This window comes from Passer domesticus, chromosome 6 (genome assembly GCF_036417665.1).
Source record: "Passer domesticus isolate bPasDom1 chromosome 6, bPasDom1.hap1, whole genome shotgun sequence".
In the NCBI taxonomy this organism is placed as follows: Eukaryota; Metazoa; Chordata; class Aves; order Passeriformes; family Passeridae; genus Passer; species Passer domesticus.
Genome location: NC_087479.1, coordinates 241861 through 264572, shown reverse-complemented (window position 1 = coordinate 264572; position 22712 = coordinate 241861).

Here is a 22712-nt window from a genome sequence, read left to right as displayed (position 1 = left end):
ATCACCCAAACGATCAAGCAGCTGCTACATCACCCACATTTGCCACATTTCTAGAGCGTGACAATGGCTGCAGAGTGTCAGTGCCTCAGAAACCTTCTCCCAGTGCCAGCAGGAATAAACAGTTCTCTGCTTTGGCCACAAAGCTGGAATATATCAAGAGGAATAGCACAGTGTCTGTTGTCTCACCCCCTGACTCTGGTTCAACCATCACTCCAAAGGAAGCATCATCTCTGAGCAGACATCTCTAACCACCCAACCCCAAAGCCTTTTACAAACAAGTTTTTCCAGCTGGGATCAGGAGCCCAAAGGGTCATTTGGGTGCTGCTTCCAGGGCCAGGAGGGATTCAGGCCCTGCAAAGCTCAAACAGCTTCTCCACTCAGTACTCCTTCTGCAGCGCAGGGTGGCCCAGCATGATGGCTCTGTGGAAAGGCCCTCCGAGATGGCCCAGGCCAGCTGCTCCCCAACACCCCCAGGAAATGCCCAGGACTCTCTGGATCTAGGCAGAGGGAAGCTAAGAAGCATTTTCAAAGATACTCCAGTGGAAAACCCAGGCTGTCCTCAGGCCCAAACCCGCCTGGCTCCCCAGCCCAGGTGCCTGCCCAGCGCACTCCTGCTGGCCTGTCTGGGACTGAGAAACCAGGCAAGGCCTGCCCTTCATTTTGCAGAGGCACCTCAGCCATGCAGAGGAGCCGGGGGCACCACAGGGCTGAAAGCTGGGGAGTTTAGCTGACAACAGAAGATACACCTGCATGATGTGGATCTGTTCTGCCATGGCTGCCAGTTTGTGCTGGTGCCACTGCCCCATCAGGGTGGCAGTGACAGACACAGATAACTCCCAAGTGCAGCAGATGTCTGAGATTGAGCAGTTTTTGTAGCAGGCTTCCCTTCCCAAATCTGCAGAGAGATTGGTTTAGAAAAGAGCAAAGCAGTCAGAGCTGCAAGGCTACTGCAGGCACAGCCCTGTGCTCTGCTCTGCTACTCATCCCCAGAGCTTCTGGCAGCCTGAAGGCAGGACTGAGATGGTCACCTCAGCACCAGGGACAGGACTTTGGGAGGGACCTCTTTGTTGAAGACAGGCTTTATAGTTACTTACATTTGCAGAGAGGTGTTTCTCCAGTTTTGTTTTCAAGGCTTTGCATGCAGAAATCCTGTGCAAGACCTCATCAACTAAAGGCAGGAGCCAGGGTCACTTCCTGAGCTCCCACCTGAAAGATGTGACAGTGTGTGCATCCTCTAGCCAGCTGTGCAAACCAAAGGATCTTCAGGGAAATGTCAGCCTTCCCACCAATTTTAGCCCCCTTCTTTCCCCAGACCTGGGGCTCCCTTGGCTCCGGTGTATCTCCTCCTGCCCTGCCACCTTCCCACATGGGACGGGTCCCAGGGCAGGCCCAGAGCAGTGACCCTTCCCAGGCACTGAGCCCCAGGCTGGGACATGCAAGTCAGGCTGGAGGCAGCTCTGTGCATGCCCTGCACTGGAGGGCAGGGACAGCTTGGGGCAGTGACAGCTTGGGGCAGTGACAGCCATGGGGCAGTGACAGCTTGGGGCAGTGACAGCCCAGGGCAGTGACAGCTTGGGGCAGTGACAGCTTGGGGCAGTGACAGCCCAGGGCAGTGACAGCCCAGGGCAGTGACAGCCATGGGGCAGTGACAGCCATGGGGCAGGGACAGCCCAGGGCAGTGACAGCCCAGGGCAGTGACAGCCATGGGGCAGGGACAGCCATGGGGCAGTGACAGCCCAGGGCAGTGACAGCCATGGGGCAGTGACAGCCATGGGGCAGGGACAGCCCAGGGCAGTGACAGCCCAGGGCAGTGACAGCCATGGGGCAGGGACAGCCCAGGGCAGTGACAGCCATGGGGCAGTGACAGCTTGGGGCAGTGACAGCCCAGGGCAGTGACAGCCATGGGGCAGGGACAGCCCAGGGGCAGTGACAGCCATGGGGCAGTGACAGCTTGGGGCAGTGACAGCCCGGGGCAGTGACAGCCATGGGGCAGGGACAGCCCAGGGGCAGTGACAGCCATGGGGCAGTGACAGCCATGGGGCAGTGACAGCCCGGGGCAGTGAGAGCTTGGGGCAGTGACAGTTCAGGGGCAGTGACAACCCAGGGCAGTGACAGTTCAGGGGCAGTGACAGCCCAGGGCAGTGACAGCCATGGGGCAGTGACAGCCCAGGGGCAGGGACAGCCCAGGGGCAGGGACAGTTCAGGGGCAGGGACAGTTCAGGGGCAGTGACAGCACAGGGGGAGTGACAGCTCAGGGGCAGTGACAGCCATGGGGCAGGGACAGCCCAGGGCAGTGACAGCTTGGGGCAGTGACAGCCATGGGGCAGTGACAGCTCAGGGGCAGTGACAGCCATGGGGCAGGGACAGCTCAGGGGCAGTGACAGCCCGGGGCAGTGACAGCCATGGGGCAGTGACAGCCCAGGGGCAGGGACAGCCCAGGGGCAGTGACAGCTCAGGGCAGTGACAGCCATGGGGCAGGGACAGCCCAGGGCAGTGACAGTTCAGGGGCAGTGACAGCCCAGGGCAGTGACAGCTTGGGGCAGTGACAGCCATGGGGCAGGGACAGCTCAGGGGCAGTGACAGCCATGGGCAGTGACAGCTTGGGGCAGTGACAGCCCAGGGCAGTGACAGCTTGGGGCAGTGACAGCCCAGGGGCAGTGACAGCCCAGGGGCAGTGGCAGCTCAGGAGGAGGCAATCCTGCCATGCTCCCTTGTGGAGCTGGCAGATGCTCCACAGCCCAAGGCCTCACAGACAGGGAGCACTCGAGGGGCAAGCTCAGTATTTGGGATGTCTGCAGATTGTGAGATGGAAACCAAGATAAAGCCCTGACCTATGCATGTGACACCGAGTTAAGGATGCCATGATTTATTCCATCCGCTCTTGCTTCCTTTAGCTTGGCTGGTTGGTTGGTTTTCCCAGGCATTAACAGGATCATCTGAAGACTGAAAAGAAATCTGAAAATCCATTAAAAAGCCCTTCAAGGCAGTGTGAAATGCTTCAGCAACTCTGCCTCAAGTTTCCAGCACGAGCTGGTGAACAGGCAGGCAAGGTGCAGAGTTGTCATGCACTGATATCTACACATTAAATTACTCATCTTAATTGGTATCTAAAGCTTTGCAATATTTGTTAATTTTATAAGACTATTCTTTTTTTTCCTTCATGGAAGCAAACAGCATTGAAATATTAGAAAAGGAAATAAACAAAAAGATATGTTATGCTCCTTGTTGTAAGAATATTCACTGGAGACACACAAAGTTTTAATGTTAATGTCTCTGCATCACTACTCCCTGCATGCTAAAATAGGTTTGGAAATGCTTGAAAGGTTAAAGCTTTCACAAATGATGAAACCAGACCATTTTGGAGCTATAAATCCTGCTCATCTGGGAGAGTTGTTCTTGTGTAAAACCTCATGTTTTCTTGAGAGACTGAGCTGAATATTTATGCTTAGCACATCAAACACAAGGAAGGCACAGAGCTTCACTTGTCTGTGGTGGGTATTTAAGAGTTTACTGTTGATAATAAAATCTAGAAATTATAATTAGTCATTTATCCAGACTGGAGTGCCCAGTTGTTCATCACTTACCTTTCCAGCACAGCACTGGTGCTGGCTCACCGGCTGTCCTGGAGCCACAAATTTGTAATCAGCTGTTAGCAATTGTCATTTCACCATGCCCTGGTGGCTCCAGGGGCCCTTTCCTGGTGCAGCAGCTGCCTCAGACCCCTGGGCAGGGGCAGGGCTGACCCTGGGCAGGGGCAGGGCTGACCCACACCCGGGGGCTCAGCGTGCTGCCAGCTGAGCAGGTTTGCTCACAGCTCAGGCACCTGCACCCACACCACCACTCACCTCGCACCAGGACACAAATGACCTGGTCCTGAGCAAAGCGAGGTGAGCAGGGGGCCCATGGGTGGGGCACAAGAATCCTGAGGAGTGAGTGAGGAGGTGTTTGGGATGGCCCCGGTGCCAGGCGTGGTGAGATGCAGCCCCCTGTCTCTGAGGAGGGCTTGGGGCTGTGCCCGTGGTGCTCAGCAAGTGGCATGGTGGCATTTGGCATGAAAACACCTGCTGGGGCAGCCTCTCTGGGGTAGCAGACATGCAGAGACAGAGCACAGGGACATGCTCAGGGGGCTCTGCCAGTGCCAGCTCTGCACAGCCAGCAGGAGCACAGGAGCTGCACAGGGGCTGCACAGGAGCTGCAACAGTGCAGCTCTGCCCTCCCTGCTGTCCAGGCAGCCAGCAGCACTCCAGGTGTTGCACAGCTGCTGCAGCTCCTGTCTGGCTCCTCCTGGCACACCAGCCCCGGCTGGGCCCACAGTCAGCCCAGCAAACAAGAAATCCAAAGTATGGGGAGGATCTGGTTCTCAGGCTGGGCTGAAACGCCTGGCAAAGGGAAAAAGGAGTCATGTGGAGCTGCAAACCCCTCCTGGCACTGGGTGTGTGCAGAGGGCAGGGAGGAGAGCTGGCAAGGGGTCACACCTGACCCTCCTGCATCCCTGCAGCCTCAGAGACTCATCCCTCCCCCAACACCCTGAGCTGTGCTCTGCAGCCCCCAGAAACATCCACACTGCCATGCAGCACGGTGCAAAGCAGCCGTGGCAGCATCCCCAGGAGTTCTGCAGACCTCTCTGCCACTATCTGCAATGCAATCCCACCTGCCCTGTCATTCACAAGTCCTGGGTTTTGTTTTCCAGGTTATACCAACACCTCAGTGCTCACAGAAGCAATTCTGTAGCAACCTACTCTTGTCAAAATACATTTTGTCGAGTTTTCATTTCTTCTTAAATAAATAGCTTCCCCATGCAGTGAAATAAAATCCTGAGAGAAAAAATAAGAAAACAAATAAACAAAAAAAATCCCATCTTCTCCACAAACATCTCCACCAACCACCAACTATTTGTGGCTCTTTTGATTCTGATATGCCAGAGCAGGATCTATGGATTTATCGATTTGGTTGTTGCACTGGGATTTGTAAACATTTTCTTGGCTCCAAGCAGGTTTTCAGTGTGTCCCTGGGACTTACTTGTCGCTTTCCAAAACCAAAGGAAAATAATGGAAGCCTTAGTTTGGAATGTTTAACCTGTCATGTACCACCGTGTTCCTCTGCCAGTTGGGGTGTCCTGACCCCACAGTTTGGGAGGACACAACAGCACATGTCCCTCCTTGGATCTTCACATCCTGCCTCCCATTCAGCCAAACAGAACACCAGCAGAATATACCCATGAAGAAGCACCTGCACCCCAAAATCACCTCACCCTGAGCCCAAATGCCTCCTGTCAAAACTGTGTTCAAGCACCTGCAGGTAAATTGTGCTGCTGGCTCACCCTGAGCAGCTTGTCTTCATTTGAAGCAAACAATATTCTGGAACCACATCTCACTGCTGCATGTAAACCTGGGTGGACAACTTTAAAGGCAGCAGAAACCCAGCGCTGTCACCCCAAGATGGAGAATGAAGCCTCACACCACAGCTCTGAACAATCCCTTCTCCCTGCAGAAGATGAGTGGAGAAGCATTCTCTCTGGAGGAAGGTGAAGGTTTGGCTGTGTGGGAAACCCAAACACCTCATCTGCGATGGGATCCCTGCTCAGCCCGAGCTGTCAGACTGCCTCCACCTCCCCTCCACCATGAGCATCCCAACATCACTAAAAATAGACACTAGTGGTTAGGTTTTATGCAAATGACAGCTGGAATAAGACAGGGTTTAAACATAGAACTTTAGATTTCCCAAAGGAGAGGAAAATGATTGAAAGGATCCTGTTTCCCCAGTCAGGGCACCCCTGCAAATCTGGGCCTTATCCCATGTGTTACTTAATTTTATGGCCTTTATAGCAGGTGTCTTCTGCTGTCACCCAGTCACAGCAGAGTCTGTGTCCTTCCAGCACCCCACATGCTGCATTCTTGCTTTTGTGTGCATCTCTAGGAGTTGAACAATTGAGTTATTATGATTTTATACCAAAAGACTCTGAACTGAGATGCTGCTTTACTTGAACAATGTGTGTATCACAGCTGGGAGAAGCAGGCTCAGCCACCAGAGCAGTAACAGCTGCAGATCCCAGCCCCAGTGAGCCAGCTGCATCCTCCTGTCACTCCTGCTTTCCAGGGATCAGCCCAGACCTCTCAGCATGGCAGGGGCCCACCCCTGGCCAGCAGCAGGGGCTGCTGTGGGGTCAGGTGGGAGCCCCCCTGCCCAGGGACACCCTGGTGCTCCCCCAGTGCCTGCAGCCTCCCCCAGAGCCTGGTGAGCCTCCTGTGCAGCCCCAGCACATCTGGGCTGCTGGGGACACCCTCGCTGCCCCAGGGGACCTCTGCCCCCACAAACAGCTGTGAAAACCAGCCAAAGGAAAGGGAAAACGTCACCAAAGTGACAAATCACACAATGTCTGCACAGGAGAAATCAGTCCAGCTGTGACCTAAGGTCAGGGAGCTCAATTGCACCCATTAACACAGGGCTGTCACCTCGGCCTCTTCCCTGTGTCAGAACACCAGATATTTTGCTTCATGTAATGAACTGTGCCCACCCTTCTGTGTCTCATTCCTCAGCTCCATCTCCTGAGCCGTGGCCAGCCTGGAGCCAGCTCAGCCTTGCCTCCAAGCTCACAAAACCATTGCCAGCACCATCCACTGTTTCCCTCTGGCCTCCTGCAGAGGATGCTGAGTGGATAAAGACTAATCTGCTTTGGACCTTGCAGCATGCAGGAGCACGTGGAGTCCTTCTCCCCAGATTTTGAGTCTTCCTTCTCCTCTAGCCCCAGCAAGGCAGAGTTTCTCTGAGTTGACCCCCTGGGCAGAGCCAGGTCCCCCAGCTCGTGATGAGGATGTGCTGATGTAATGCCAGGGGCACAAACTGCTGGGGAGCTGTTTTGATGGGGAGGAAAGCAGCAGCAGAGCTGGTATGAATCACTGCCAATTGCTAGGATATCTAAAATTACACAAAACATCTACACATAATCTGGAGAATCACAGGCTGAGTACCAGGCAGTTTCCTCCCTGCTGCCAGCAAGTTACAGATGAGCTGATTTGGTTTTATCCTTTCCAAGCAAAATATATTATGATTGCTCTGCCTGGGTTGTCACAGCAAAAGCTTCTCCAGGCTGTGACCACCAGCCTGGGTGCAGGAGGCAGAGGTGTCTGTCACAGGGTTCTTCCTCTGCATTCACTCCTTTTCTTTGGGCCACCCTCATGGTGGGCTTTATCACACCCTGGTGAGATAAAAATGTCTTTGCTGAGCATTCAGGTGCCTTTTGGAACATGTGTTTCTGGGGTCTATTGCAGACAGACTCTCTTCTCTGATCTGGTGAACTCACCCATCACTTACCTTTCCAGCACAGCACTGGTGCTGGGTCACGGGCTGTCCTGGAGCCACAACTTTGTAATCAGCTGTTACCATTTGTGATTTCACCACAAACTGCCCTCACTGGTAAAGACACCCTCATACCTGAACAGAAATGCAGATTTTTCATATTGGCATTCACAGCTGTTCCCTGGGCAGTGCCCAGCCCATTTGCCAAAGAATTTCAGGTTAGGGCCATCATAATTTGCCCCACCAACAGAAACAATTCCACAATAATGAAGAAGAAGAACCTGTTTAATAAAATAGCACCTCTTTGCCAAGGAGACGAATCACCATTATTTAACATGCAAACTCAATTACACCATGGAAATAGCAAAGCTTCTGACTGCAGTGTTGTTAAAAAGTGTTTTCACATACCATGTGAAGTAGCTGCAAAAGCAGATTGTGAGTTTTTAGAAACATGATTCTTAGCAGATGAAATCTCAGCCAGTAGTAGTCAAGAGCCAAGAAGTAGGAGCATTATCACCATCAACCCTAATTTAGGAAAACATGCTTGAAAAAACTGCTCCAGCCAAATGTGTATAACATTTGGCTCCGACTGAAATCTCACCTAAACCAATATGTCACAGGCAAGGCAGGGTGGAACTGGAGATCCTTGGTCTGAAAACGACTGGGCTGGAGCTGCTCTCAGGCTGGCAGCCACCCGCAGGGCTCCAGGAGGGAGATGGGCTGAGCTGGGCTGAAATGAGCTGGGCTGAGCTGGGCTGGGCTGGGCTGGGCTGGGCTGAGCTGGGCTGGGCTGGGCTGGGCTGGGCTGAGCTGAGCTGAGCTGAGCTGAGCTGAGCTGGGCTGGGCTGGGCTGGGCTGAGCTGAGCTGAGCTGAGCTGAGCTGGGCTGAGCTGGGCTGGGCTGGGCTGGGCTGAGCTGGGCTGAGCTGAGCTGGGCTGGGCTGAGCTGGGCTGGGCTGAGCTGAGCTGAGCTGAGCTGAGCTGAGCTGAGCTGAGCTGGGCTGGGCTGGGCTGGGCTGGGCTGAGCTGAGCTGGGCTGAGCTGAGCTGGGCTGGGCTGGGCTGGGCTGAGCTGAGCTGAGCTGAGCTGAGCTGGGCTGAGCTGGGCTGGGCTGGGCTGGGCTGAGCTGGGCTGAGCTGAGCTGGGCTGGGCTGAGCTGAGCTGAGCTGAGCTGAGCTGAGCAGGGCTGGGCTGGGCTGGGCTGGGCTGGGCTGGGCTGAGCTGGGCTGAGCTGAGCTGGGATGGGCTGGGCTGAGCTGAGCTGAGCTGGGCTGAGCTGAGCTGGGCTGAGCTGAGCTGAGCTGAGCTGAGCTGGGTTAAGGTGGACTGAGCTGGGCTGGGCTGAGCCGGGCTAAGCTGAGCTGAGCTGAGCTGGGCTGAGCTGAGCTGAGCTGAGCTGGGTTAAGCTGGACTGAGCTGGGCTGGGCTGAGCTGAGCTGAGCTGGGTTAAGCTGGACTGAGCTGGGCTGGGCTGAGCTGAGCTGAGCTGGGTTAAGCTGGACTGAGCTGGGCTGGGCTGAGCTGAGCTGAGCTGAGGGCCGCGTGGGCCATGCAGGGCTCAGTTCCGCTCCAGGGCTCTGGGCAGGCTGAGGGCTCTGGCCCTGCTCTGCCCCCCAGCCTAGGAAGGGCTCTGCTCCCAAAGCTCCTGCTCTGCTGCAGTCCTCCAGCCCAGCTCTGTGTCCTGCACCCTGGGAAGAGGCTGCCTTAGCTCAGGCTCTCCCATGGCTCCTTCTGGCTTCCAGCTCCAGCTCTGAGAGCTTCCCGCAGCTTTCATAGCTCCAGGACAAATTTAGATTTTTTTCATACTTTGCCACATTGCAGAGCAATTAAACATTAAACATCAGCAGTATGGCAAAGGCAAATCTACAGCTTCTGTCTTGGGGACAGACAGCATTTCCCCACCATTCCAAGATGTTTGGTCATACGTGGCTCCTTCCCAGGAAAACAGGTCTCTGCTTCAGGTCACAGTGAGCAGGTCTGTGGGTTTCTCCCTGGGTAATCCCAGCAGCATGCTCAGGCTGCTGGAATCTCCCTCCCCTGAGCGCTGGCACTTGGAAGCAGTGGGCTTGATGGAAAACACGTGGAGTTTCCCATTCCCTGCCACATTCCCTGTGTGCCCACGGGGCTGCTCTGCTCTGCCCAGAGCAAGGCAAGCACAGCTGGGTGTGCTACAGCCAGCAGCCACCCTGGGCAGGGAGGCATCCAGCAGGACAAGGCTGACAGGAGGGCAGGATGGATGGGATTCTGGAAAGAAATCCTTCCCTGGCAGGGTGGGCAGGCCCTGGCACAGGTGCCTAGAGCAGCTGGGGCTGCCCCTGGATCCCTGGCAGTGCCCAGGGCCAGGCTGGAGCACCCTGGGATGGTGGAAGGTGTCCCTGCCCTGGTAGAGGGGTGGAAGGAGAAGAGCTTTAAGGTCCCTTCCAACCCAACCATTCCATCACTCTGGGCAGTACCTGGCTGGGGCAGGCTCTGCAGACACCTCTCTGCTCCTGCCACTGCTGAAGCTTTCCTTGTGCAATGTGCAGAGAAACACTGCCTGAGCCTGAGCCTGAGCCTGAGCCTGAGCCTGAGCCCCAGCCCCAGCCCCAGCCCCAGCCCCAGCCCCAGCCCCAGCCCAGTCCCGGCTCAGTCCCGGCTCAGTCCCAGCTCAGTCCCGGCCCAGCTCTCTCTTCACACCCCAGAGCTGCTGCTGCTCCATCTGACTGCCCCAAGGAGAGACACAAGAATTAACATGGCCATGGGGTCAGGGCCAAAGTTACTCAAGGCAATAAAATAATTTTATGTCACAAAACTGTTTATGGAAATTCTTACCAACAAATATGCATGAGAATCACACACATATGGGGATCAGAGAATTTCAAACTTCACCTCCACCAGAACCATGAGCTAGTTACGTCAGTCTTTCATGTTTGGTTCTGCCTACCATTTTTGATTTAAAAATACATCATATCCATGTAGCTCAAAAGAACTGACAAATCAGGGCAGGAAGCAGGTTCTAAAGTGTTAATACATAGGGATCTCTTTGTGACATATAATTATCAATTTGTGCAGTGACTGCATAATTAATATGTGGTCTCATCTCATTCTCTTTTAAATGTATTCCCACACTGCCTAGAAGTTGTTGGCTAATGAATTAAACAGTTTGATGTTGATGAATCACAATTTTGCCTATCAATATTAAAATATTGCCAGAGGTATGTTTTCAGTTTGGGTCATGAAAGTTTAAATTGTAATACTGTAAGAAATGCAGCATCCTCTGTTCCCAAGCTTTGCTGCAAAATCAAAAGAGTCCAAGTTTTGTTTTCAGATTTGAGGGGTTTGAACTATCTTTATTTGCTTTCTTCCATTGAAGAAATGACAGATACATAAGGTATCTTACAAAACTTCAGACTTATCAATAATAGCATCTAAAACAGAGAAATCCAGTTACTCGGGAAACCTCAACTCAAAACTAGCTTGTTCCTTGGACTATGATTAATGTGGTAAGTGAGACCAGATGGTGAACACTTTGAGAAGCCTCCATGCTCTGAAGAAGTGTTAATTACCTCCAGAGCTGCAGCAAGGGATAATGGGGAAGAGCAGAGCCCAGCCCTGCTCCAAAGGGATGGGGAGCAAAGGGTGCCTTGGCAAGGGATGGGATATTGGGAATTGGGAATCCTTCCCTGGCAGGGTGGGCAGGCCCTGGCACAGGTGCCCAGAGCAGCTGCGGCTGCCCCTGGATCCCTGGCAGTGCCCAAGGCCAGGCTGGACTCTGGGGCTGGAGCACCTGGGACAGTGGGAGGGGGTGGGACAGGAGGGTGAGTAAGGTCACTGTCAAACCAAACCATGATTCTGCAAAAAGCATCCCCACTCCAGCGTGGGGGAGCAGAGCCCTGCACATCTGCTCAACTCCCAGCAGTGGTCACCTGCAGGGACAGGATCCACAGCAGCCACCCCTCCTGCACTGCCCTGCCATGTCCCTGCTGTCTCTTTGCTCTAGTGCCTAATAAAGACATTTCTTGCACACCCACAAGTCACACAAGCTCACACAGAGCTTCTGAGGCTCTGTGGAGGGTGAAATGCCCAGGTAAAATCCACACGAGGCACAGGGCTGTGCTCAGAGCCCTTGGGAGGGAGGGGCAGGGCTGCACTGCAGAGCTCTGGGATAACAATTGTAGGATTGCAGCTGGCTGGACTCAGAGCAAGAGCCACCTTCAGGGTAGGGGTGAAGGCAAGAAATCCATGGCAGCCAGGGAAACTGGCTCCCTGGAGATCTCAGCAGGGTCAGGCTGCAAGGGAAGGTGGAGGAGTGGGAATAGCTGATGGTAGCTGGGGTGAAAAAAAGATGATGTAGGAGAGCTGAGATTCCCTTCTTGTTCTGTGGCCACTGGGGCACAGACCTGGCTGAGGGTCGATATTCCACAAGACCAGGTCCCCCAAAAGGCTTGTGGATCTGTGCCTCATTTCATGGGATAAAGAAAAAAGAAAACGAGCCCCAAGACAAGGTAAAGGATGTTGGGAGCATCGTCTCTGCCTCTCGGAGCAGCACTGACGCTGTGTCAGATGGAAACTTCCCAGAGGTACAAAATGAACAGCCCAAAAGTGAGCCCAAGGTAAAGCAGATTGCAATTGCACAGCAGTGAGATTTTGCTGTTTCACTATGGATTTCCTGCAGGGGAAAAGAAACATGGAACACAACAGCCTCGTGAGTTAGCACCAATAAACCACGGGCAATAACCATGAGCTCTGAGGACTCGGCTGCCCCACAGCCCGAGCTCTGGCGGTGCCGCGTGCCCGGGGCACGTCCAGGCGCAGCTCAGACACCGACTGCTCGTGCAGATCCATCAGCTGACAGCCCACAGCCAGCCCCAGGGAGCCAGCAGGCCTCTTGCAATGGTGTAAGACAGAAAGCGAAGAGTTACTTGGGTTATTTTACAAGCAAAAAGAATGAGTCTTAGAAGCAAGTGTGATGAGAGCTCTGCTGCTTCGGTAATTTCACAGCTGAAAAGGTCACCTTGCAGAAAAGCCAGTTCTTTTAAAAACTCCTTCAGAGGTGAGTCTGGAGCGAGTGCCCAAGGAAAGTGGTTGTTAATGTACACTTAACCTCTGCACAGCTGAGAGGTAATACCTGAGAGCAGCTGCACCAGCAGCAGCCTTAAAAACATGAATTCAGCTCCACAAAATGTCACTTCAAACTGGAACAGTCCCATCAGCACTGCTGGGGCTGCACAACTGGCCCAAAAGCTGTAAAAGGAGAAGCTCTCCAGGAAGGCTGGATGTTTTGCAAGGGCAAGCAAGTGGCGGAACAAGGGGAATTAGCTCTAAGCTGAAAGAGAGGTGATTTAGATGGGATATTGGGAAGAAATTCTTCCCTGGGAGGGTGGGGAAGCCCTGGCACAGTGTGCCCAGGGACGTGTGGCAGCCCCATCTCTGGAAGTGCCCAAGGCCAGGTTGGACAGGATTTGAAGCAGCCTGGTGTAGTGGAAGGTGTCCCTGCCAGGGCTGGGTGGGGAGTAGGATGAGCTGTCAGGTCCCTTCCAACCCAAACTCTCCTGTGATTTGGAAGTCTTGGTTTCCCAAACCTGGTTCTCTATCTCCTGACACCGTAAGGCAGAGAAAGCTCCCTGCTTGCACCTCCCAACACCCAGAGGAGCTGAGGCTCCTCAGCACAAGTGTGTGTGGTGTTTTCTTCCTGATTCCAGCACCAGCCCAGCCCTGCACGATGCTCTGCTGCCTCCACTTCCCCCACGAAATGAGGAGTTCAGAAGGCAGAGAGGATGGCAATGATCTCTACAGCTTCTGCATATCACGAAACACCAACAACTCCAAGGAAAATCAGAGCCCCAGGGCCACGTCAGCCCTGCACGCTGGCACCAGAGGGCTCTGGGGCAGGGACACTGCAGCCCCGGGCACTGCTGATGGGAGCTGCTGCAGGGCCACCCTCGGGGCAGGAGAGAGAACCCGTGCCAGGGCTGGGAGAGGCAGGAGAGAGCACCCGTGCCAGGATCAGGAGAGAACACTTGTGCCAGGGCTGGGAGAGGCAGGAGAGAGCACCCATGCCAGGATCAGGATAGAACACCCGTGCCAGGATCAGGAGAGAAGACCCATGCCAGGATCAGGAGAGAAGACCCGTGCCAGGATCAGGAGAGAAGACCCGTGCCAGGGCCAGGGGAGGCTGCTCCAGCCTCCAGCTCGGCGCTGCTGTCAGGGACACCCTCGGAGCCCAGCTCCCAAGGCAGAGACCATTTTGTGCTGGGAGCAGCAGCAGGAGAGCTGCATCTCTGGACAAGCAGAGGGAGGAAATGCTGGTGCCTCATGCACTGGAGAGCCTTCATCATGGGCACCCCAGCTGTGACCCTGCCAGTCCTGCTCCCTAGCAGGTCAGGAGCTCTCCAAAGCCCTAGAGCTAAGATTTCCCACATAATTCATCACACAAGGAATTTTACCAGTCATGGATCAGTGCTGACTGAACAGTTTGTCCTGTTTCAGCTATCATTCAAAGAAATCATCAGTACTACTCTTATTGATCACTTCACCCAAGGAGAGAGGGGAATGGTGAAAAGCAAAGTACAGATTTCTCTACTGATGTTTCATAGGGTCTCAGAATCATTAATTTTGGAAAAATGCCTCTAAGGTCACCAAGTCCAACCATCAACACAGCACCACCATCATGTTCACCACCAAACCATGTCCTCAAATTTGAGTCCCAATGGCTCTGAACCCCACAGAAATAACATCTCAGCCATCCATCCAATCCTCAGGCTATCCTGCCTGAGTTTGTCAGCTTTTATCCCTCACTGACTGGCTTTTCTAGACTTTATTTTTGCTGGACTAAAAGAGCTGTTAGAAGCTGTTTGTATTTCTGGCTGCCAGCTCGGCAAACCTCTCCAAGGCTCTGACAACTGAGCCAAGTCTTTTCCTGGGAATAGGGGAAGCATGAGCTCCAAATAATAGACTTCATATGCTAAACTTAATCTTCAGTGACACCTGTGCAAACAAAATGCTTTTGAAGGCATTGCTGAAGTATAATTGACCAGCCACATGAGCAGAAACCCCTGGAGATGCAGGAGACAGCTCAGCCTGCTGCTCCCACAGTGTCAGGGCTGCAGGAGGAAAAAGGAGCTCAGACAGGTTCTGTGTCACTCAAACAGGTTCTGTGTCACTCAGACATCGGGACACTCCTCACAGGAAATAAATGTCTCTAAAGAATGTCCTTCTAGCACCCTGATCAAGGGGTGATCCACAGCCAACAAATGAGGGACCAGAACCTGAGCATGAGGGCTGCACGAGGATGGTGCAGCAGCATCAGCCCTCTGTAGAACCAAGGGGACAGGATTGCATGGAAGGCCCTGCCAGGGAAATTCCCAACTCTTCTCACGCCAGTTTGGGCCTGGAAGCTGCCAGACAAACCCCACCAGTCCCAGGGTGCCCCCAGTGGGGCTCACAACTCACAAGAGCATCACTCCAGCACAGGAGGCATCTGTCCCTCCCTGGTTCCCAGGCACTTACCAAGAAAGTGCAGCGTGGCCAATTATTTTGTGGCTGTGGCTGTGTGAAACACTGTCTAATTGACAAATTGACCAGAAAAACAAGCAAGGAAATTTCCCCCTCCCCACACCTCCAAGCACCAGCTTGAGCTCTCCTGCAGCAGGGAGAGGAGCCTTTGAACAGGGACTGAAGTGTCACCTGGACCCGGGAGAAATCTTAATTGGATATAAGAAAAGATTTTGTATATTCAGCGTAAAGGAGACTAAGCCACTTAGAAAAGGATCAAACAAATCCTCTGAAGTGGGTTGGTATCGTTTGATCAGCACTCGGGGCCTTGAAAGCCAGCAGAGATTTCCCCTTTGGCTGGGGAGGGAGGTGAGGCAGGGACACAGAGGGACACAGCAGGGACACAGAGGGACACAGAGGGACACAGCAGGGACACAGAGGGACATGGCAGGGACACAGAGGGACACGGCAGGGACACAGAGGGACACAGAGGGACATGGCAGGGACACAACAGGGACGCAGAGAGACACAGCAAGGACATGGCAGGGACACAGAGGGACACAGAGGGACACGGCAGCTCTGGAGTGAGGGGACAGCATCATTGCCACGGCAGGAGATGCCAGCCTCTCTGCAAACCCTCCAGCAAAGGGTCCCTGGGCTGGGACAGCACAGATGCCATGCTGGGGGGGCTGTTGTCACTGCTGTCACTGGAGTCACTGGTGTCACTGCTCTCACTTGGTGTCACTGGTGTCACTGGTGTCACTGATGTCACCGCTGTCACTGCAGTCACTGGTGTCACTGGTGTCACTGCAGTCACTGCTGTCACTGGTGTCACTGCTGTCACTGCTCTCACCTGGTGTCACTGCTGTCACTGGTGTCACTGGAGTCACTGGTGTCACTGCTGTCACTTGGTGTCACTGCTCTCACTGATGTCACTGCTGTCGCTGGTATCACTGCTGTCACTGCAGTCACTGCAGTCACTGCTGTCACTGCTCTCACTGCTGTCACCAGTGTCACTGCTGTCACTGTAGTCACTGGTGTCACTGCTCTCACTGTTGTCACTGCTGTCACTGATGTTACTGCTGTCACTGATGTCACTGCAGTCACTGCTGTCACTGGAGCCACTGGTGTCACTGCTGTCACTGGTGTCACCAGCCAGGGCACTGCTCCTCCCTTTCCTGACCCAGATGAAGGAGGAGGAGGAGGAGCCCTGCTCTGCCTGTGCAGAAGGCAGTGAGTGCTCTCCTGAGCCAGAGGCAGTTTTTGGTGGGCACCATCTGCTCAGGCCCTGGTGGGAGACACCACAGAGCATCCCTGCCTGGCAGCCCAGCTGCACGGACAGACACAGCCTTGCCCCACAGGGCTCAGCCTGTTTATTGATTTCCTTTCATCCAGGCAGGGTTTGCAGCCTGGCAGCTCAGCACAGCTTGTTCCAGGAGTGCCCAGTCCCTGCCCAGAGCCAGGCCCTCTCCAGGCTCAGCACTGGTTGCCCAGATGGCCAGAGAGTGACAGGGCTTTGTGAACTCCCACACCAGCACAGGGCATCCCTTGGACAGGGCAGGGCTCACTGCTGTGCTCCAGCCCAGCATCCCTGTGGGAACAACCTGCAGAGCCACGTTCTGTGCCAGCCACACTCTCCTCACCATCATCCCTCCAGGAGCTGCTGGCAGGGCCAGAGCAGTGAGAGGGGACCCAGAGCAGAGCTCAGACCAGCAGGGCAGCGCTGGTGACCTTGCTGTGGGACACAGCCACCCTCCCTGGCCCACAGGACCCTCCCACAGACCCCTAAGGCCCTTTGTCCATGGCAAAGGCTGCCTGGGCAGGCTCGCAGGGCTCAGCAGAGATTTCCCACCCAACCTGTGCTCTCCCCTGTGCCAAGGTCCCAATAAAGCAGCTAATTTCCCAGAAATCTCCAGCTTGTGTGTCTGTGCAGGACATGTGCCATTATGGTGACAGATCCATCTGGAGGCTTCCCCAAGAGACAGAGGAAAAGGCTTTTTCCTCATTCTAACAGCAACGAGACACTGGCACAGGAGCTACCAAAGCAATGCCAGGCAACCAAATCAAGTGGAGCCCAGTTAGTTATTACTCTTTAAAACAAACTGCAAAGTTTCTTTTTAATTGAGATAGAACTTCATCTTCAATTTCATCAAAACAGGTGTCCTCACATCACAGCAAAGGCCACTTCTAGAGGTGAACAGGGCTGCTCTGGGAGGATGGAGGCCAGGGCTCACCTCTGCATTGGAGCACAGAGTAAAGCAGGTGACAAGTGTCAGATCTGCACTCAGAGATGTTTCAAAAAAAAAAAAAAACAAACAGGATTTTGGCCACCCTGAGATGTCTGTTTGCCCAGGCTGGGCCAGTGCTGTACTCTGTCAGTGAGCCAGGGTGGACAAATGGACAAAGGGACCTGAGGCTCAAGTCCTTTTTGGCTCAGAGGTGGGACCTGCAAGGCACCAGCAGCACCAGAAAAATCCCCACAGTAAGGTTTAAGCAGGGTCTTGGCACAGGCAGGGAGCTGCTCCTTCTGCCCCTTTTATTTTATTCCTTTCCCCATCCTGATCATTCCACAGTCACTCCATGCAAACAGCCCCACCAGCATGCCCAGAGCAGGGCAGGGGGAGCACAGCTCCCCACAGGCCAGTCCATAAATTAATTTATCCTCCCTTACCTTGGGACCCAAGCTGTGCTGCTTCCCTGTGCTCTCGACAGACGTGGGGAGCACTGATCCATGCCAGTTTGGTGCAGTCTGATCACAGGTTTTACATCAACAGGAGTGGAAAGTTTTAAAGGATTTGCAAAGCATTGGTTCAGTGGCTTTGTCTGCTTCTTACATGTTCTCTGCTTTGCATTTGTTTTCCAATCAAAAAACCTTCAACAAAAACAGGGTGAAACACCCTCAAATGACAAATTACTTTTCTAAGCTCTTAGTCTTTACTTAAGTCAATGTAAATCAGATAGTGAATATGATTATTCATACACTTAAAATGTGCTGTATTTTAAATCTTTTTTTCACTGAAATGCCAACAAGAAGGGGAAAAAAGTGACATCTCAAAGAGCTGTGCCCCCGGTACAGCTGTCTCACCAGCCTCTGAAACAAATTTCAGTTTTTGTTTGTTTATTCCATGAGTACAAACTTGCATTAATGTTTACAAAATACTTCCAGTGAAGGGTGTGTGGATCACAAAGCTGCTGTGGACTGCAGGGAATTGTCCTTCCAAGGAATGCTGGGGCCACGCAGCTGGAGAGTCCCCAAGGGCCAGTGGGGTTGTTATCTCCAAGGGGAGTCAGAGGACAAGCCCCAGAGGAGCGGGTGACAGCAGGGACAGCCCTCACCTGCAGCAGCAGGAGCAGTGCAGGAATGCATGCAGCAGCCCGGATCTGCAGGGAGGTGTCTGGCAGGGTACAGTCACTTTCCCTGCCTGAAAATCCTCATCGTTTCCAACAGCAGCAGAGTTTGCTCAGTAATGAACTGAAGGACAATTAGCTGGACTCATCCAGTGAAACCCAAGACACCTCAGAGGAAGTGTTATGGCTTGCCATAGAAACACATCCCGGGAATTTGTCACACTCGAGGGTGAGGGGCAGGGCGAGGGCCGGGGTCGCTGCTGTTCCATGAGCGTTTCACCCCTGAGCTAAGAGCAGCAGCTGTGATTAGTCCAGTTACAGCAGCACCAGCATTTACACTGCACACTAGCTAACCACCATTTAAAAGCCATTAAGAACACAGCTGAAGTCTCCCCGGGTGGATGCCCTGGTGTTTCTGGAAGCAGGAGCTCCTGGAGCTGGGCCCCCAGGACTGGGGGTGCTGAGCCCCTCCTGCACTGCCTCTCCAGTCACACTGGGATGGACTGGGGGTCACAGCGGGGCCCCAGCGCTCAGCAGAGCTCCTCATTAGCATCAGCAAGTCTTTCATTAAAGGCAGTTAAACCAAGCCAGACAAACTCTGGCAGCAGGGGTTGCTGTGCCCCAGGGCAGGGCACTGCCCCAGCTCAGAGCTGACCCTGGGCTGAGCCCTCCTGGGGGGCAGGAGCCCGCAGGGCTCTCCTGGCAACAGCAGCTTTAAAAGTGATGAGATACTCGGTACTTCATCTGGGGAGCTGAAGAGTCCAAACCAGCTGAGCCATTGTGAAATTCTGGGGAAGAAGCTCAGGGAACGGGAGCACCCTGGAAGCAATGGCCAGAGGTGCCGGCTGGCCCAGGGCCATGCCCCCATCCCGTGCTGGCTTTGCTGGGATCAGAAGTGACCTCACATGGCCCTGCTGTCCTGGGACACTGCTGGGAGCTCTGGTGTGAGGGCAGACCCTTCCAGCTCCCTGGATCTGCTCCTGAGAGCAGAGAGGGACAGAGCAGGGGTGTCTCCTTCTCACTGCACACCCCCTGGCACTCGGGGCGAGGCTGGGACAGCACAGGGAGCCAGGGTGGCCCTGGCTGGCAGCAGTGCCCTGCTCTGTGCCTTTACCCACCCCTGATGGTGGAGAGCAGCCACACAGCCCCTGTGAGCAGCAGGAGCTCCCCCGGTGCTGCAGGGCCATCTCACCCCTGAGCTCACGGCTGCACTCAGGAGGAGCTCCCCTTGCTCTGGAACCTTCAAAATGCAGCACATTCACAGTTTTGGCCCCGCTGCCTCGGCAGCAGCTTTTCAAAGGACACACTTTGTGCAAAACAACTTGTCACATCCCAGCAGAGCCTTCAGAGGCGCCCAGAGGAGCCTGCTCCAGTCCCAGCTCCAGCTGCCAGCCTGGCTCTGGGCTACCCACAAACACAGGGGCAAATTCAAATGTTGGCTTTTAAGAAATTCGTACTGTCTTGTACCATTGATATCAAAGCAACTGGATGCAAATGTGATACTCTGTACATATTTTCTTGTAGAAAACAACTCCAAAGGGATGACTAAATTACTTCTCATTTCAGCTTGGGTTTATGATTTTCTCAAATATCACATGGATGCATTTGCCTGTCTTTTTTTTCACCCTTCCAAGGTCAGGAAACTTCCTTAGCCTAAGTTTATGGGCAAACAGCCAAGAATGCAGCATTTTCAGTGTTTTACAGCAAAATATCCATAACAAACAGCAGGACTGCCCGGAGTGTCTGAGCAGAACTAGAAGCAGAATACTGAAGCGATTCATCACAATCAGTTTGCAGCTCAGAACATTTGATGCAAGGCCTTGTGAGGCTGCGGACCAGTGGATAACCCAGGCACTGCTTGCCCACAGCCCTGCACCCAGGGATGCCCCAGGTGCTCCCTCTGCACTCACCTGCCCTGACACTGGCTCCTGGAAACCTGAGATGTATTTCTTGGACTCGAACGCAGCAGGAAGGGTCGGAGCTGTGCAGAGTAACAGCTCCAGCAGACATGGCCTGGCTTGTCCCTGTGTTGGAACACTGAAATAAACCGGTGACATCCTCAGGAATGACGAGCACTGGGTGCTGAGCCAGCCCCAGCAGACATGGCCTGGCTTGTCCCTGTATTGGAACACTGAAATAAACCGGTGACATCCTCAGGAGCGATGAGCACTGGGTGCTGAGCCGGCCCCAGCAGCCATGGCCCAGCTTGTCCCTGTGTTGGAACACTGAAATAAACCGGTGACATCCTCAGGAATGACGAGCACTGGGTGCTGAGCCAGCCCCAGCAGCCGCGTGCATCCCCTGCCCGGGTCCTGCTGCTCAGGCTGTCCAGGCACCAGCCAGGATCCACAGAGCCCCTGAGTGACACTGGCAGGGCAGGTGACACTTGCAGCACCCACAGGGCTTGCTCTCTCCCATCCAGCGCCGTTTTTGCCAGCTCTGAGTCTCCTCTCCCCAGGAAAGGAGCACCTCACGCCACTTAATGGAACTACCAAAGGAAAGCCTCGCACAGACAAGCCTTTCGGAGGTGATTTGTTTCCTTAACACATTTGGAGGGGGAAAATATATTTGAAATCACTTTGGTATTGGCAAGAACAACAGTGGGAAATGTGTGAGAATTCAGGAAGTTCCAGCCAGAAAAGGGACAGGAGAAAAAGCAAGATCTTTAACAAAATACAAAACCAAAACAAAAATAAACAAAAAGCTCTCATAACAACAACAGAAACCTAAAGCAACGTAAAATCAAAATACCCCCCAAAAACCAAAACAAAATCTAGCCAACCAAAACGCACCAGCACCCTAAGGGCAGTGCTAAAATACACATTCTTCCGCATGCAAATCTTCCCTTTTCACCACTTCATTGATTCTGAATAGGGGTAAAGGCAAATGACACTAAGATTAACTTTAAAGCAAAGGCAGAGATACTAGATAGCGAAAAGTAAACAAACTTTCTCTTTTTTTTGGCGGGGGGTGGGGAGGGGAAACAGAGAAACAAATAGATGAGGTGAAATGAGCTGGTATCCCCTGGGCACCGGGCACACCCCGAGACGCGGAGCCAGCAATTAATCACCCCGCTAATCACCCCGCACTGCTCGGGCCGGGATGCCCTGGCAGGGCACGGGGCACCGAGACCCCCCAGCCCTCCCCCCTGCCCCGACACGCCAGCCCGTGCCCCGCTCCTCGGGCTTTGCTGCGCTCCGGGCACCCAGCTGTGCGCAGCTGCAAAGGAAGGGCTGTCGCGCACCCAGTGGGACAAAGATAATGAAGATTTAATGTAAAACCATGTTAAATGTGCTGCGGATTCCCTTCCCCTCCCCTTGTTTTCTTCCTTCAAAGCATCGGTACATGCTTGGGAACTAGAAAGGTTTGCCTGGATCACATCAGGGCTGGGTTTTATTATTTCACGATGCAAAGATGAAATCCAACAGGGAAAAAAAAAAAAAAAACAGCAATAACATCCAAAAAAAAATTTCTTACTGCATCCCTAGTTCCTCTAAATTAAAAAAATAATAAAATTAAAAAAATTGCCAACATAGAAACCTCTGCTCAGCTCTGTTCCACTCCTTTCTTAAATGACCTTGTGGTTTTTCATTTTGTTTAGGACTTGTGGGGGTTTGGGCTTTCCAAAGGCCCCCTCCAGCCCAGCCTGCAGAGGAGAGGAAGGGCAGAAGCAGGCAGGGTCCTGGGGCTGGGGGTGCCCTGCCAGCACAAGGTCCTGGCAGAGCTGGAGATGTGCCAGCCTGAGATTCTTCCTGAGGCACTGGCCCAGGAGGGAGTTTGTTAACCGAGGAACCCTGGGCAGCTGCACTGTGAGCCTGCTGAGTGGCAGCAAACCTCCTGCTGGATGGAGCACCCACTCAGCACCAGCTGCTGTGGTCCATCCACCTCGGCCAGTGCTGCTGTGAATGGCAAATTTCAGGAATTACAGGGATTAAATTATAGGTATTACAAATCAAATCAATTATCAAATTACAGGGATTTTATCCTAAGTCGCTGACCCTTGCTCCATGTCACAAATTCACTTTATGTGAAGCAGAAGGAAGAACGGCAGATGCCTTTGGAGCAGATTCCCACAGACCCTGCCGAGGACAGTGGGCTATCAGAACCAGCGCAGAGAGGCTGGGGCAGAGCAGCCCCTCCCAGCCTGGCAGCCACAAAGGGGCACAGCACAGCCAGCAGGGGTGGCTTCTGGGCACGGCTTGTGTGCAGCCACCAGGCCAGCACAGCCCAGTGCAGCTCAGCCAGCCCCCAAAAACAATCTCCATTGAGAGGGACAAACCCAGAGCCCAGCAGCCATCAGCCTAGTGAAATGCAAAGCTGTGTTTCGTGTCAAGTACATACAGGCAACGTATGTATCTGTGATTGTGATATGTGTGGAAACCGACCATGGGACAGTTATAAAGGCAATTCTAATAAATAACTGAGGAAGTAAAGCATGGAAGAAGGCCTTTGGACCTATCCTTTGTTTGCAATTAACCTCTATAAGTCTTAAGTTAATTTAGGAGCATTGGAATTAAAGCTTTAAGGATGTTGCTGTTTGACAGGAACTTTCTGCTTGTAGCTAAACCCTAAAGAGTTTTGCAATAATAACCTTTT